The sequence below is a fragment of the Arachis hypogaea genome, chromosome 9, assembly GCF_003086295.3.
Source record: "Arachis hypogaea cultivar Tifrunner chromosome 9, arahy.Tifrunner.gnm2.J5K5, whole genome shotgun sequence".
NCBI classification, from domain to species: Eukaryota; Viridiplantae; Streptophyta; class Magnoliopsida; order Fabales; family Fabaceae; genus Arachis; species Arachis hypogaea.
The window spans coordinates 42,992,988-43,009,358 of NC_092044.1; positions in this window are offsets into that span (position 1 = coordinate 42,992,988).

Genomic DNA, 16,371 nt, shown 5'->3' on the forward strand with positions numbered 1-16,371 from the left:
TTCAACGCCAGAAACATGCTGCAATTGGGCATTGAACGCCCAAAATGAGCATCACTTCGGCGTTTAAACGCCAGAATTGTATGCTAAGGCATGATACATGCCTAATGGGTGCAGGGATATAAATCCTTGACACCCCAGGATCTGTGGACCCTACAGGATCACCTCAGGATCTGTGGACCCCACAGGATCTCCACCCACCTCAACTCACCTTCTCTCTTCTTCACCAATCACCTCAATCTCTCTTCCCCATCACCCCTTCACCACTCACATCCATCCATCTCTTCCCCACCCAATCCCACCCATATGGCCGAAACATACACATCTCTCCCTCTCCTCCATATCTTCTTCCATTCTTTCTTCTTGCTCGAGGGTGAGCAACATCTTAAGTTTGGTGTGGTAAAAGCATAGCTTTTTGTTTTTCCATAACTATTGATGGCACCTAAGGCCAGAGAAACCTCTAGAAAGAGGAAAGGGAAGACAAAAGCTTCCACCTCCGAGTCATAGGAGATAGAGAGATTCATCTAAAGGGTCTATAGCTCAGTGGTAGAACATTTGACTGCAAATCAAGAGATCCCTGAGATACCTCAGGGAATAAATTTTCCTCCACACAATTATTGGGAGCAAATAAGGATAGGAGCACCAAAATCACTACGGATCATACAACAGAAGCAAGGAAGAAATATAGAGGAGCTCAAAGAGCACCATTGGTCCTTCAAGAAGGCGCCACCCTCACTAAGGTGAACTCATTCCTTGTTCTTATTTTCTCTGCTTTTCGGTTTTTATGTTATATGTTTATCTATGTTTTGTGTCTCTACTTCATGATCATTAGTAGTTACTAACTATGTCTTAAAGCTATGAATAATTCCATTAATCCTTCACCTCTCTTAAATGAAAAATGTTTCTAATTCAAAGAACAAGAAGTACATGCATTTCGAATTTATCCTTGAATTTAGTTTAATTATATTGATGTGGTGACAATACTTTTTGTTCTCTGAATGAATGCTTGAACAATGCATATTTTTGATCTTGTTGTTTATGAATGTTAAAATTATTGGCTCTTGAAAGAATTATGAATAAGAGAAATGTTATTGATGATCTGAAAATCATAAAATTGATTCTTGAAGAAAGAAAAAGCAGTGAAAAAGTAAAAGGCATGCGAAAAAGAAGGTGGCGAAAAAAAAATAGAAAGAAAAAGAAAAAGCAAGCAGAAAAAGCCAATAGCCATTAAAACCAAAAGGTAAGGGTAAAAAGGATCCAAGGCTTTGAGCATCAATGGATAGGAGGGCCCAAGGAAATAAATCCAGGCCTAAGCGGCTAAATCAAGCTGTCCCTAACCATGTGCTTGTGTCATGAAGGTCCAAGTGAAAAGCTTGAGACTGAGTGGTTAAAGTCGTGATCCAAAGCAAAAAGAGTGTGCTTAAGAGCTCTGGACACCTCTAACTGGGGACTCTAGCAAAGCTGAGTCACAATCTGAAAAGGTTCACCCAGTTATGTGTCTGTGGCATTTATGTATCCAGTGGTAATACTGGAAAACAAAGTGCTTAGGGCCACGACCAGGACTCATAAGTAGCTGTGTTCAAGACTCAACATACTTAACTAGGAGAATCAATTAACACTATCTGAACTCTGAGTTCCAAGAGAAGCCAATCATTCTAAACTTCAAAGGATGAAGTGAGATGCAAAAACTGTTCAGAAATAAAAAGCTACAAGTCCTGCTCATCTAATTAGAATTAATATTCATTGATATTTTGGAATTTATAGTATATTCTCTACTTTTTATCCTATTTGATTTTCAGTTGCTTGGGGACAAGCAACAATTTAAGTTTGGTGTTGTGATGAGCGGATAATTTATACGCTTTTTGGCTTTGTTTTTAGGTAGTTTTTAGTATGATCCAACTACTTTTATGGATATTTTCATTAGTTTTTATGTTAAATTCACATTTCTGGACTTTACTATGAGTTTGTGTATTTTTCTGTGATTTCAGGTATTTTCTGGCTGAAATTGAGGGACCTGAGCAAAACTCTGATAAGAAGGCTGACAAAGGACTGCTGATGCTGTTGGAATTTGACCTACCTGCACTCGAAATGGATTTTATGGAGCTACAAAACTCCAAATGGCGCGCTCTTAACGGTGTTGGAAAGTAGACATCCAGAGATTTCCAGAAATATATAATAGTCCATACTTTATTTGAGATTTGTCGACGTAAATTGGCGCTCAACGCCAGTTCCATGCTACATTCTGGAGTCAAATGCCAGAAACACGTCATGAACCAGAGTTGAACGCCAGAAACACGTTACAACTTGGTGTTTAACTCCAATAAAAGCCTCTGCATGTGTAACATTCAAGCTCAGCCGAAGCACACACCAAGTGGGCCCCGGAAGTGGATTTCTACATCAATTACTTACTTTTGTAAACCCTAAGTAGCTAGTTTATTATAAATAGGACATTTTACTATTGTATTTTCATCCTGGATTGTATTTTTGATCCTGTGATCATGTTTTGGGGGCTGGCCATTCGGCCATGCCTGGACCTTCATCACTTATGTATTTTCAACGGTGGAGTTTTTACACACCATAGATTAAGGGTGTGGAGCTTTGCTGTACCTCAAGTTTTAATGCAATTACTATTACTTTCTATTCAATTCGATTTATTCCTGTTCTAAGATGCTATTCGTACTTCAACCTGATAGATGTGATGATCCGTGACACTCATCATCATCCATCCTTATGAACGCGTGCCTAATAACCACTCCGTTCTACAAGCGAGAGCTAGAGTGCGTATCTCTTGGATTCCTGATGCACGATACATGGTTGCCCCTCGCCTGACAACCGAGCCTTCCATTCCGTGAGATCAGAGTCTTCGTGGTATAAGCTAGAATTGATGGCGGCATTCATGAGAATCCGGAAAGTCTAAACCTTGTCTGTGGTATTCCGAGTAGGATTCTGGGATTGAATGACTGTGACGAGCTTCAAACTCGCGATTGTTAGGCGTGATGACAAACGCAAGGTTAGCCGTGCCGATAGATGATTAGCCGTGCCGTGACATAGCATTTGGACCTTTTTCACTGAGAGGATGGGATGTAGCCATTGATAATGGTGATGCCCTACATACAGCTTGCCATAGAAAGGAGTGACAAAGATTGGATGGAAGCAGTAGGAAAGCAGAGATTCAGAAGGAAGACAGTATCTCCATACACCTATCTGAAATTCCCACTAATGAATTTACATAAGTATTTCTATCCTTTATTATTTAATTAAGTATCTCTTTATATTTTCCGAAAACCACTATTAATTTGAATCCGCCTGACTGAAATTTACAAGGTGACCATAGCTTGCTTCATACCAACAATCTCTGTGGGATCGACCCTTACTCACGTAAGGTATTACTTGGACGACCCAATACACTTGGTGGTTAGTTGTGCGGAGTTGTGACAAAGTGTGATTTATGTTTGAGAGCACCAAGTCTTTGGAGCCATTTTTTATGATCACAATTTCGTCCACCAACCTGCATGCCATAAGCACATGATTAGGGACAGCTTGATTAAGCCGCTTAGGCCTGGATTTTAGTTCCTTGGGCCCTCCTATCCATTGATGCTCAAAGCCTTGGATCCTTTTTACCCCTGCCTTTTGATTTTAAGGGCTATTGGCTTTTTCTGCTTGCTTTTTCTTTTTCTTTCTATTTTTTTTGCCACACTTTTTTTTCGCAAGCTTTTTCTATTCACTGCTTTTTCTTGCTTCAAGAATCAATTTTATGATTTTTCAGATTATCAGTAACATTTCTCTTTGTTCATCATTCCTTCAAGAGCCAACAATTTTAACATTCATAAACAATAAGATAAAAAATATGCACTGTTCAAGCATTCATTTAGAAAACAAAAAGTATTGTTACCACATCAATATAATTAAACTGAATTCAAGGATAAATTCGAAACTCATGTACTTTTTGTTCTTTTTGTATTAAGACATTTTTCATTTAAGAGAGATGAAGGATTTATGGAATTATTCATAGCCTTAAGACATAGTTACTAAATACTAATGATCATGTAGGAAAGACACAAACATAGATAAACATTAAGCATAAAAACCGAAAAACAGAGAAATAAGAACAAGGAATGAGTCCACCTCAGTGATGGTGGCACTTTCTTCTTAAAGAACCAATGATGTCCTTGAGCTCTTCTATGTCTCTTCCTTGCCTTTGTTGCTCCTCCCTCATTGCTCTTTGATCTTCTCTAATTTCATGGAGAACGATAGAGTGCTCTTGATGTTCCACCCTTAATTGATCCATATTGTAACTCAAGTCTTCTAGAGAAGTGTTGAGTTGTTCCCAATAATTGTTGGGAGGAAAGTGCATCCCTTGAGGCATTTCTGGGATTTCTTGGTGAAGAGCTTCCTCATGCGTCTCTTGGGATCCATGAGTGGGCTCTCTTGTTTGCTCCATCCTCTTCTTAGTGATGGGCTTATCCTCCTCAATGGATATGTCTCCTTCTATGATAACTCCAGCTGAGTAACATAGATGGCAAATAAGATGAGGAAAAGCTAGCCTTGCCATGGTGGAGGACTTTTTGGCTATTTTGTAGAATTCAAGGGAGATGACTTCATCAACTTTTACTTCCTTTCCATTCATGATGCTCTGAATCATGAGGGCCCGATCCACAGTAACTTCGGATCGGTTGCTAGTGGGCAAGTTGAATGCCAACCTCACATTTTCCGAACTAAAATCTAAGTATTTCCCCCAAACCATTGTAAGATAATTCTTTGGATTCGGGTTCACACTTTGATCATGGTTCCTAGTGATCCATACATTGGCATAGAACTCTTGAACCATTAAGATTCTGGCTTGTTGATTGGGGTTGGTCAGAACTTCCCAACCTCTTTTTTTGATCTCATGTCGGATCTCCAGGTACTCATTTTTCTTGAGTTTAAAAAGGATTTCGGGGATCACCTTCTTCTTGGCCACAACTTCATAGAAATGGTCTTGATGGGCTTTGGAGATGAGTCTCTTCATCTCCCATGACTCGGAGGTGGAAGCTTTTGTCTTCCCTTTCCCTTTTCTAGAGGTTTCTCCGGCCTTAGGTGCCATCAATGGTTATGGAAAAACAAAAAAGCTATACTTTTACCACACCAAACTTAGAATATTACTCGCCCTTGAGCAAAAGAAGAAAGAATAGATGAAGAAGAAGAAGATATGGAGGAGACGAAGAGAGGGTTGTGCTTTGGCCAAGGAGGAGAAGAGAAGGTTATGTTGTGTGAAAATGATGAAGAATGGTGGGGTTTATACAGTGGAGGGAGAGGGGTTAAGGTTCGGCTATATTGGGTGGGTTGGCTGGGAAAAGGGATTTTAAATTTTGAAGGTAGGTGGGGTTTATGGGGAAGAGTGGATGGATGTGAGTGGTGAAGAGGTGATGGGGAAGAGAGATTGAGGTGATTGGTGAAGGGTTTTTTTTGGGGAAGAGTGTTATTGGATTGTGTGAAGAGGAGAGAAGGTGAGTTGAGGTAGGTGGGGATCCTGTGGGGTCCACAGATCCTGAGATGATCCTGTGGGGTCCACAGATCCTGAGGTGTTAAGGATTATCATCCCTGCACCAATGAGGCGTGTAAAATGCCCTCTGCATGCAATCTTGGCATTCAACGCCAGATTGATGCTTGTTTCTGGTGTTGAACGCCAGCTTCATGCTTGTTTTGGGCGTTCAACGCCCATTTGCAGCATGTATCTGGCGTTGAACGCCAGTTCCATGCTTGTTTCTGGCGTTCAGTGCCAGCTCTCCTCAGGGTGTATTTCTAGCATTTAAACGCTAGGATGCTACTTCTTTCTGGCATTCAACGTAAGATCCATGCTCTGTTCTGGCGTTGAACGCCAGCCAGATGCTCCTTACTGGCGTTTAAACGCCAGTTAGCCCTTCTTCCAGGGTGTGCTTTTTCTTCTGCTATTTTTTATTCTATTTTTAATTTTAGTATTTATTTTGTAACTCCACATGATCATGAACCTAATAAAACATAAAGGTAAAATAAAATAAAAATAAGATTAGATAAATAAAAATTGGGTTGCTCCCAATAAGCGCTTCTTTAATGTCAATAGCTTGACAGTGGGCTCTCATGGAGCCTCACAGGTGATCAGGTCAATGTTGTAGACTCCCAACACCAAACTTAAAGTTTGGATGCGGGGATTCAACACCAAACTTAGAGTTTGGCTGTGGCCTCCCAACACCAAACTTAGAGTTTGATTGTAGGGGCTCTGTTTGACTCTGTACTGAGAGAAGCTTTTCATGCTTCCTCTCCATGGTTGCAGAGGAACACCCTTGGGTTTTAAACACAAGGTAGTCCCTGTTCAATTGAAGGACTAATTCTCCTCTGTTAACATCTATCACAGCTCCTACTGTGGCTAGGAAAGGTCTTCCAAGGATGATGCATTCATTCTCCTCATTTCTAGTGTCTAAGATTATGAAATTAGCAGGGATGTAAAGGCCTTCAATCTTTACTAACACGTCCTCTACCAATCCATAATCTTGTCTTACTGACTTGTCTGCCATTTGTAATGAGAATATGGCAGGCTGTACCTCAATGATCCCCAGCTTCTCCATTACAGAGTGTCATAAGATTTATGCCCGACCCTAGGTCACACAGAGCCTTTTCAAAGGTCATGGTGCCTATGGTACAAGGTATTAAGAATTTTCCAGGATCTTGTCTCTTTTGAGGTAAGGTTTGCTGAACCCATGTATCTAGTTCACTAATGAGCAAGGGAGGTTCACCTTCCCAAGTCTCATTACCAAACAATTTGGCATTCATCTTCATGATGGCTCCTAGATATTGAGCAACTTACTCTCCAGTTATATTTTCATCCTCATCAGAGGAAGAATAGTCTTCAGAGCTCATGAATGGCAGAAGGAGGTTTAATGGGATCTCTATGGTCTCTATATGACCTTCAGATCCCTTTGGGTCCTCAAAAGGGAGCTCCTTCTTGCTTGAGAGACGTCCCATGAGGTCTTCCTCATTGGGATTCACATCCTCCCCTTCCTCCCTAGGTTCGGCCATGTTAATTATGTCAATGGCCTTGCACTCTCTTTTTGGATTCTCTTCAGTATTGCTTGGGAGAGTACTAGGAGGAGTTTTAGTGACTTTCTTACTCAGCTGGCCCACTTGTGCCTCCAAATTTCTGATGGAGGACCTTGTTTCACTCATGAAACTTAAAGTGGCCTTAGACAGATTAGAGACTAAGTTTGCTAAATTAGAGGTGCTCTGCTCAGAATTCTCTGTCTGTTGCTGAGAAGATGATGGATAAGGCTTGCTATTGCTGAGCCTATTTCTTCCACCATTATTAAAGCCTTGTTGAGGCTTTTGTTGATCCTTCCATGAGAAATTTGGATAATTTCTTCATGATGAATTATAGGTGTTTCCATAAGGTTCACCCATATAATTTACCTCAGCTATTGCAGGGTTCTCAAGATCATAAGCTTCTTCTTCAGAAGATGCCTCTTTAGTACTGTTGGATGCATTTTGCCATCCATTCAGACTTTGAGAAATCATGTTGACTTGCTGAGTCAACATTTTGTTCTTAGCCAATATGGCATTCAGAGCATCAATTTCAAGAACTCCCTTCCTTTGAGGCGTCCTATTACTCACGGAATTCCTCTTAGAAGTATACATGAATTGGTTATTTGCAACCATGTCAATGAGTTCTTGAGCTTCTGCAGGTATTTGCTTGAGGTGAATGGATCCACCTGCAGAATGGTCCAGTGACATCTTAGAGAACTCAGATAGACCATAATAGAATATATTCAGAATGGTCCACTCTGAAAGCATGTCAGAAGGACACCTTTTGGTCATCTGCTTGTATCTTTCCCAAGCTTCATAGAGGGATTAACCATCTTTTTGTTTGAAGGTCTGAACATCCACTCTAAGCTTGCTCAGCTTTTGAGGAGGAAAGAACTTAGCCAAGAAGGCCACGAACAGCTTATCCCAGGAGTCCAGGCTATCTTTAGGTTGTGAGTCCAACCATGTTCTAGCCCTGTCTCTCATAGCAAAAGGGAAAAGCATGAGCCTGTAGACTTCAGGATCTACTCTATTAGTATTAACAGTCTCATATATTCGCAAGAACTCAGTTAAAAACTGGTAGGGATCTTCTGATGGAAGTCCATGGAACTTGCAGTTCTGTTGCATTAGAGCAACCAGTTGAGGTTTCAGCTCAAAATTGTTTGCTCCAATGGTAGGGATTGAGATGCTTCTTCCATCAAACTTGGAAGTAGGTGTAGTGTAATCACCAAGCATCCTCCTTGCATTATTATTTTCGGCTGCCATCTCCTCTTCTTTTTTGAAACTTTCTGTAAGGTTGTCTCTGGATTGTTGTAATTTAGCTTCTCTTAGTTTCCTCTTCAGAGTCCTTTCAGGTTCAGGATCTGCTTCAACAAGAATATTCTTGTCCTTGCTCCTGCTCATATGAAAAAGAAGGGAACAAAAAATAATAATAGGGATCCTCTTTACCACAGTAAAGAGATTCCTTTATGTTAGTAGAAGAAAAAGGGAATAGAAGAAGGAAAAGGTAAGAATCCAAACACAAGGGTGAAGATAGGTTTAGATTCTTGAGATGAAGATAAGTGTTAATAAATAAATAAATAAATAGAAGAAGATGAAAGGGAGGAGTTTTCGAAAATTAATTTTGCAAAATAAATTAGTGATTTTCGAAAATTAAAGGAAGAAATAAAATTAGAATTAATATTTGAAATAATTAATTAATAAAAAAATTTAAAAGGGGTGAGGAATTTTCGAAAATTAGAGAAGGGAAAGTAGTTAGGTGATTTTGAAAAACATAAGAAACAAACAAAAAGTCAATTAGTTAGTTGAAAAGGATTTGAAAATCAATTTGAAAAGATAAGAATATAAGAAGTTAGAAGGGATATTTTGAAATCAAATTTTTGAAAAAGATATGATTTAAAAATATATATGATAAAAAGATATGATTAAAAAGATATGGTTGGAAAAGATTTAATTTTTAAAATTAAAATTAATTTCTTGACTAACAAGAAACTAAAAGATATGATTCTAGAATTTAAAGATTGAACCTTTCTTAACAAGAAAGTAACATACTTCAAATTTTTGAATCAATCACATTAATTGTTAGTGAAGTTTTTGAAAATCATGAATTAAAGATAAGAAAAAGATTTTTAAATTCAAATTAAAAATTTTCGAAAAATAGTAAGAAAAATGAAAAAGATTTGATTTTTGAAAAAGTTTTGAAAAGATAAGATTTTTAAAATTAAAAATTTGACTTGACTTATAAGAAATAGCTAAGTTTTTTTTTAATTTTTGACTAAGTCAACTCAAATTTTCGAAATTTTGAATTTTTGAATGATGAGAGAGAAAAACATAAAAATGACCCAAAACATGAAAATTTTTTGGATCAAAACCTATGATGCGTGCAAGAACACTATGAATGTCAAGATGAATACCAAGAACACTTTGAAGATCATGATGAACATCAAGAACATATTTTTGAAAAATTTTTTAATGCAAAGAAAACATGAAAGACACCAAACTTAGAAATTTTTAATGTCTAGACACTATGACTGCAAAAATGCATATGAAAAACAACAAAAGACACAAAACAAGAAAATATCAAGATCAAACAAGAAGACTTATCAAGAACAACTTGAAGATCATGAAGAACACCATACATGAATTTTTGAAAAATGCAACACTTTTAAAGCATGCATTTGACACCAAACTTAAAAATTGACTAAAGACTCAAACAAGAAACACAAAATATTTTTTATTTTATGATTTTCTAATTTTTTTTTTGGATTTTTCGAAAATTAATCTTTAGAAAAATGAAAATAAAGAAAAATTTTTTTGAAAGATTTTTGAAAATTTTTTTATAAGAAAATTACCTAATCTGAGCAACAAGATGAATTGTCAGTTGTCCAAACTCGAACAATCCCCGGCAACGGCGCCAAAAACTTGGTGCACGAAATTGTGATCTCTAATAATGGCATTCAACTTGGTATGCGCATCTACTAACTCAGCACTTTCTTCACAACTTCGCCCAACTAACCAGCAAGTGCACTGGGTCGTCCAAGTAATAAACCTTACGTGAGTAAGGGTCGATCCCACAGAGATTGTTGGTATGAAGCAAGCTATGGTCATCTTATAAATCTCAGTTAGGCGGATAATAAATGGTTATGGAGTTTTTGAATAATAATAATAAATAAACAAAAAATAAAGATAGAAATACTTATGTAAATCATTGGTGAGAATTTCAGATAAGTGTATGGAGATGCTTTGTCCCTGTTGGATCTCTGCTTTCCTACTGCTTTCCTTCAATCCTTCTTACTCCTTTCTATGGCAAGCTATATGTAGGGCATCACTGTTGTCAATGGCTACATCCCATCCTCTCAGTGAAAATGGTCCAAATGCTCTGTCACAGCACGGCTAATCATCTGTCGGTTCTCGATCATGTCGGAATAGAATCCATTGATTCTTTTGCATTTGTCATCACGCCCAACAATCGTGAGTTTGAAGCTCATCACAGTCATTCAATCCCTGAATCCTACTCGGAATACCACATACAAGGTTTAGACTTTCCGGATTCTCATGAATGCTGCCATCAATTCTAGCTTGTACCACGAAGATTCTGATTAAGGAATCCAAGAGATATGCGCTCAGTCTAAGGTAGAACGGAGGTGGTTGTCAGTCATGCGTTCATAGGTGAGAATGATGATGAGTGTCATGGATAATCACATTCATCATGGTGAAGTGCAATGAATATCTTAGAACAGGAATAAACTGAATTGAATAGAAATTAGTAGTAATTGCATTAAAACTCGAGGTATAGCAGAGCTCCACACCCTTAATCTATGGTGTGTAGAAACTCCACCGTTGAAAATACATAAGTGATAGTAGTCCAGGCATGGCCAAATGGCCAGCCCCCAAATGTGATCAAAGAAGTAAAATCCAGATACCCCTCTCTATTGTAGTACAATAGTAAAAAGTTCTATTTATATTAAACTAGCTACTAGGGTTTACAGAAATAAGTAATTGATGCAGAAATCCACTTCCGGGGCCCACTTGGTGTGTGCTTGGGCTGAGCTTGAGTTTTACACGTGCAGAGGCTTCTTTTGGAGTTAAACACCAAGTTGTAACATGTTTTTGACGTTCAACTCTTATTCGTGACATGTTTCTGGCATTTGACTCTAGAATGCAGCGTGGAACTGACGTTGAGCGCCAGTTTGCGTCATCTAATTACGAATAAAGTATGGACTATTATATATTACTGGAAAGATCTGGATGTCTACTTTCCAACGCCGTTGAGAGCGCGTCATTTGGAATTCTGTAGCTCTAGAAAATTCATTTTGAGTGAAGGGAGGTCAGAATCCAACAGCATCAGCAGTCCTTTGTCAGCCTTTTATCAGAGTTTTGCTCAGGTCCCTCAATTTCAGCCAGAAATTGCCTGAAATCACAGAAAAACACACAAACTCATAGTAAAGTCCAGAAATGTGAATTTAGCATAAAAACTAATGAAAACATCCCTAAAAGTAGCTAGATCCTAATAAAAACTACCTAAAAACAATGTCAAAAAGCGTATAAATTATCCGCTCATCAGTTCTCACCCCATAAATTTCCACCCTTTCAATGATACAGGTTTGAAGACTCCGTTTGAAGTTGCGGGTGATTATAGAACTTATTTACGAGTTAAGTTTATGACTTAAGTTTCTCTCATAAAGTTCCCTCGCCTTTGTAGCTTTAGTTTTTATTTTATGCAGAGAGATAGGAGTTGTATCTGAATTTTATTTAAATTCTTTTGTATAATAATTATTATTATTAATAATTTTATGATTATTATTACTTGGTGATGTTTGCTATGTGATTTTAATTAATAAAAACAAATTTTTTCTGGAATTTTCTATAAAACTAAATCGCAATACCGAACTAAAGGTTCAATAGTAAATAGTTAATAAAGGAAAATAGGTTAGTAACTCCTTACTCTTGGTACAATCATGACGTTCTGGAAGTTGGGTCGTTACAGCTGACATAGCAAACTACAAGGTGGGAAGGAAGATACCTCAAGAATTTTTCAAGCAACAAGTGAAAAAGCTACTCAATGAAGCAAGGAAGTTTTTGTGGGATGAACCTTTCTTATTCAAGAGATGCTTTGATGGAATGTTTAGGAGATATGTCCCTGAAAATGAAATGAGAGATATATTGTGGCATTGTCATGGTTCAGCCTATGATGGACACTTTGGACCAGAAAGAACAGCTGCTAAAATGTTGGAGAGTGGATTTTATTGGCCAACCATCTTCAAGGATGCCAGAGAGTTTGTTCACCAATGTAATGAATGCCAAAGAGCTGGAGGATTGACAAGAAGGAATGAGATGCCTCAGAACTACATCCTAGAAGTAGAGCTATTTGATATCTAGGGCATTGATTTCATGGGCCCTTTTCCTCCTTCATATTCTTTCAAATACATACTTATAACAGTGGAGTATGTCTCAAAGTGGGTGGAAGCTATAGCCACAACCACATGTGATGCATAAATCATCCTTCAATTCCTAAAGAAGCACATATTCACTAGGTATGGAGTACCTAAGGGTCTTGTTAGTGATGGTGGTGGTCATTTCTGCAACAAGCAGATGGAGAAACTACTTCACAAATATGGAGTGATGCATAAAGTAGCCACACCATATCACCGATAGACCAATGGCCAAGCAGAGCTTGCAAATAGGGAGTTGAAGAGGATTTTGGAGAAGACTGTGGGAGCCACTAGAAAAGATTAGGCCAGAAAGCTAGAAGATGCACTCTGGGCATACAGGACAGCATCCAAAACTCCTATTAGAAAGTCCCTTTTTTAGCTGTTATATGGCAAGTCTTGTCACCTCTTTGTAGAGCTTGAGCATAAAGCTTTCTGGGCCACTAAACTCCTCAACCTTAATTCTCAAGCAGCAGGGGAGAAGAGGCTACTGCAACTAAATAAGTTGGATGAGTTTAGGCTAGAAGCCTATGAAAATGCTAAGATATACAAGGAAAAAGCTAAGAGGTGGCATGACAAGAAGATCTCAAGGAAGGAGTTCAAACCAGGATAGCAAGTACTCTTATATAACTCTAGGCTCAAAGTATTCCCTGGCAAGCTCAAATCCAAATGGACTGGTCCTTACTTGGTGACAAAAGTTTTTCCTTATGGAAGCCTTGAATTTCTAGATGAAGCAACAAAGAGTCATTTCACAGCAAACTGTCACAGGACAAAGCATTACTTGTGAGGCCAATGGGACAAAGAAAATGAGATTCAGAACCTGAGCTGAGCAAGAATGAAGGATGTCAAGCTAGTGACAATAAAAGAGCGCTTGTTGGGAGGCAACCCAACCTGAGGTAATCTCTTTTCATAGCTATTTTAATAAAAAGGTTGAGTAGTCTTACCTGTATTGCAAGGAGCTAAGTTTGGTGTTGCACACCAAAACAATTTAAGGGAGAATAAAGAATGTTAAGTTTGGTGTTCCACCAAAAATCTCATTTAAAAACACATTTCCACCTTCTGCATAAAGAGTTGCTAGCTCCAAGCAATCAGAGAAACCACTTAACGATTGTCTGTTTTATAGTTTTTAACTTTATGACTTTCAGCAAAGGCAAAAGGTTTCATATATATATATATATATATATATATATATATATATATATATATATATATATATATATATATGTATGTATATATATATATGGTTGACTGGTTGTATAAGAAACATTGGCAAGGAACTAAGTTTGGTGTCTACACACCAAAAATAAATTCAAAAGCCTACAAGTAAATCTTGCATACTAACCAGTTGCCTAAGGACTTGAGAAACAAGCAAATTTTAAGGATTATGCAGGAAAACATTCAAGTGAAAAGGGTTCTGCATCATCATCTAAAGGAGGAACAACAGAGAGAAATAATGATGACAGAAGGAAAAGCTGAGAGACATTTCCAAAAGGTTGTATTGACACTTAATCCTTGTTGCTTTAAAGTATTTTAACTTGGGGATTCCTATATGTCTTGCTGAAGTGGTCAATTAGGTGTAAGTGGAGATGTATACCAAAAATGCTAGCCTGCATTATGCTTGTTGTCATTCCCTTACTTGAATTCATGTTTTGTTTCCCTTTTGCATCAATAAAAGAAAGATTTTTGAAACAAGAAAGTGATTTTTCAGTGTTGTAGGAATTAGCATGAAAATTCAGTGGTGGTACTTGTTTGATTTAATGATTAGCTCAATAACAAAATCTGCATAATAAAATGTTCCTTGAAGTGTGGGCTAAGTTGCTGTCATGAAGTCTTTCATTAATGAATACCCCTTGAGAATAAAGCAAAGTGAGAAAGAAAAGAAAGAGAAAAGCCAAGAATTGACAAAGAAATAAACAATAAGGCTAGACACCAATAGCTTGGACCCTAGGACATATGCCTGTGGTGTTTTTGTACTAGGATATGCTTGGACAATTAGGTTCTGAGGAGTATTTTAAAACTTGGCCACTTAGATTAACTAATCTGGGATTGCCAACCGAAAGTCCATTATCAAGAGCAACCTAGTTACAAAGCAGTTAGTAATCCAAAGAGATGCTGGGCATCAATGTTCCTAGGAAGAAATTGTGAGCCATGTGTCTGTGGTGAAGAAGTGTTGAGCAAAATTGAGCCAAAAAGGGCTGATGCAACACTTGCCACCAAGATTTCATCAACAAATAAGCTTTCTAAGCAAAAGAAAGAAAGAAAAAGCTAGCAAGGGATCCATCAAAAAGCAAGGCAGTATAGCAGCAACTCTAGTGAACCTTTAAGGAAATATTTCTTATCTATCAGCAAAGAATAAGTGAGCTACATTTTTCTGCATAAAACCCCATGGGCCAAGTTCAATTATCTGCTAAATAAGGGCATGTATGCTTCTCTGTTCCATTTTATTCCTTTTTATGTTTAGTGCTTGCTTGGGGACAAGCAAGATTTAATTTTGGTGTTGTGATGACAAGTCATCTTATGCTAGCTTTTCAAGCATTTTTCACTTGTTCCATTAGGTTTTATGCACTTTCTTGCATTATAAGTAAGTAATTTGGAGTGGATTTGCATGGTTACGTAAATTCAATCAACCATCATTTATTTGACACAAAACCATAAGGTTTAAGCTAGAATTAGTTGATTTTTGAATGATTTAGAGATCTTGTGAATTTGGTGATACTTTGATATGTTGGTTTGATTACTTGTAGGTGAAGGAATGATGAAGAAAAGAAAGAAACAAGGAAAGCGTGCTCAACCAAGCATGGCCCATGAAACAAAAGTGTGGCACTCAACCAAGGCAAGGAGCACAGCGCTCTCTAATTGAGCGCTAGAGCAAAAACCAAGGGAGTAAAGGCATGGCGCTACGTTTAGAGTGTTAACTGAGCACTACAAGGAGGCACTCAAACATGTAGCGCTCCGTTAACTTATTTCAATTTTTCATGGGTCTCAACAAAGAAAAGCAAGGAGCAAGCACTCAAATTGGGGCACCCAAGGTTCGAAATGGGGACAAGCGCATGAAAGAAAGGGCGCTACGTGAACTTAGTTCACTGAGCGCTATGCTTAACAAAGAAATGGGCACAATTAAAGTCACCAAGGCTCGAAGTGGAGACCATGCACAAGGCAAATGAGCGCTATGTTAGATTTCCTTACTGAGCGCTATGCCAAGAAGGTTGGCACCAGCCTGAGACGAGCTAAGTGAGCGCTATGTTTGGTTACATAACCGAGCGCTCCCCTGGAAGGTGTCCATGGTCCATTTTTCAATCAAAAGCCAATTTGGATCCACTTCTTCACCAATTTGAAAAGCCCACTCCAAGTTCTGAAAATAAAAAATAGAAAGTGTATAAATAGGAGTTAGTTTGATTTGTAAAGGACCTTTTTGCTCACTTTTACTTTCATTTTTACCTTTAGCTCATTTTTAGTTTTTATTTTGTCTTTGAATTTGGGAATTGGGATCGAAATCTAGTTTTCTTTTCTGATTGTTTTTGCTTAGGCAACTTCTACTTTCTGTTTTGAATTTTGGATTGAGATTGAAGAAATTCTGTTTCAATTCTTGATCTGAAATTCATCTTTGTTCTTCTTCTGCATAATTCTGAGAATTGAGGAATTGGATCTGAGTTTTATTTGCTGTTTCATTTACATTTCTTCTACAATCTATTTTTCTACTTGATCAAGGTTGTAATTGAGATCTAGATCTGTGTTCTAATCTCATTGCTCCTCGTAGATCTTCAATTTCTTTTTAGATTTCACAATTAAGCTAAGCCTTCTTTCTGTTTGTTTCTTTAAGCAATTTTCCATTTCTGTTTACATGTTTTGCATATTCATTTCACCTTCCACTTCTTTGATTTACTACGCTTTGGATTTTCTTGTAACTCTTGAATCC